At 36.5% G+C, this 1,921-nt stretch overlaps 1 protein-coding gene across 6 annotated transcripts in view; it reads right to left on the bottom strand.

Moving 5' to 3' along the window:
* The window catches only part of Smarca2 (SWI/SNF related, matrix associated, actin dependent regulator of chromatin, subfamily a, member 2), a 174,760-nt gene that overhangs the window by 63,130 nt on the left and 109,709 nt on the right, over positions 1–1,921 (bottom strand). The gene's annotated exons all lie outside the window — the stretch shown is intronic.

Below are 1,921 nucleotides of genomic sequence, written 5' to 3'. Positions count from 1 at the left end.
CTTGCCAGGAAAAAGAAGAATTATTTTAGCTGTGTTACAGCATTTCTTATACAGCAGTCCCTGCCAATCTTCCTTTCAAGGCTCTGTTGACTGGGTTCGTTCAACATATTCAACCACCAGCCAGCAGATAAAATCTCTGCAATAACCAGGCCTATGAGAATTCCACTGTTATTACAGCAAGAATGTAACAGGCTGATATTAAGCAGGATTTCTGCTGGTGAACAAGACAGCAGATGACGGTAAGCACCGATCCTGAGTGGTTAGGCCAACGGGCATCTGTGTTACTCACATGTCCTGCTTAACAGCAAGTGGCCGGCTCACATAAAATACAGCCAAACAGTTTTCAAAAGATTCAATTACAACCAGACACAACACAGTAAAGCTGTAGAAAACAGCTTTGGCTTTCTTGGATAGCTTGGTATGCTGTAAGACACTTTAGGGTTAAATTTATAAACTTCAATTTCCACTGCATAGTTTCATAACAAATTCATTTTCCATTTTCAGATGTGCCCGCCCTGGATAAAAAGGGACTCTACTAGATACACTGAAAAGAGAAATGCTATGTGAATATTGCCGGGAAATTAGTACCTTTCTACTTTCCAAGCATTATACTTTCATTTTCACAAGCATTCGCTGAAGTATGAATGAAAAAGAAAAAGAAATATGGTATCTGAAAATGTGAAAAGACTTGAAGATTCATGCTGTTTTAAGAGCAATTCTCAATAAATATTAAAAATAAAAGTTCAGCACATTCTTGGTCAAGAATGAGGATTAGTTTGCTTGTAATATCAATAGATTAGTTATATCAGAAAATACATTTTAAAACTTTGGTCTCAATCAGTGGTGGTTTGTTTGTTATCACTGAAAGCGCTAAAAGGCTCGCCATCACTGGCCTGGACTATGGTTGTTTGATCCTTTGGAATAACATTCCAGGTACTTAATTTTTGCTTAAATGAAACAGAAACAATATATATTTTTAGCTCAGAAATGAATATTAAACAAACAAAATCCCTCCCATTATAAAATGGACCTTAGTTATACAAGTGCTATAGCCTTCTTAGTGAAAGAAAATTCATAGAAACCTATGAGGTGTGATAAAAAAGTTCAGTGAATGTCTAATTTTTGGTCTTTTTCATTTTTATCGGTACCAGTGATCGAACTCACGACCGCCTGCTTGCAAGGCAGGTGCTTATGCCGCTGAGCTAAATCCCCAGCCCCGAATGTCTAATTTTTTATATACATATTACTGTAAAGGAACACTGCCTGCACTTTGAACGCACTTATCCCATCATCGTTGCCACTTTCTGCAGAGTTCTAGAAGCCCCCTTTTGTACATTTAGTTGGGCTCTCATGGCTGCCTCAGTGTCCTGAATTGATGTAAAACAATTACCTTTCACAGTCACTCTGTGATTCGGGAAGAACCAGAAGTTGAATGGTGCTGTGCTCAGTGAGTAAGGTTGATAAAGACACAACATATTTTGATAATTCTTTTTTATTAAATGCATTTATCTTACATTTATTTATACCTCAAAAGAATCAAAAGAAGACCTTCAGAACTCCTTCAGAAAATGGCAAAAATGCTGGGATAACTTTTTTGAAGTGAAGGAGAGTATTTCTGAGGGAAATTAATGGTAATGTAGCTTTTACTATTATAAGCTTCCTAACATTTAAATGTTCACTATATATTTTGATCATACTTTGTATTCTGAGACACTATAATATTCGAATGACAGGGACACCATCACACAAATGTTACATTTTATATGCAATTATTCAACCCTAAATACAAACACTGCTTCGCTAGTCTCTCTTTTCAGAATCCCACAGAATTCAATCTTTTCAAAATTCAGGTCACATCCCTCTCATCATGTAATATCCTGGGTAAATGACATCTCAAGTGGTACCAACGCCCATTTGCCTT

The sequence above is a fragment of the Cavia porcellus genome, unplaced genomic scaffold (assembly GCF_034190915.1).
Source record: "Cavia porcellus strain 051 isolate PalLab524CR breed Dunkin Hartley unplaced genomic scaffold, mCavPor4.1 scaffold_1, whole genome shotgun sequence".
In the NCBI taxonomy this organism is placed as follows: Eukaryota; Metazoa; Chordata; class Mammalia; order Rodentia; family Caviidae; genus Cavia; species Cavia porcellus.
This window is presented reverse-complemented; position numbering and strand designations above follow the sequence as displayed.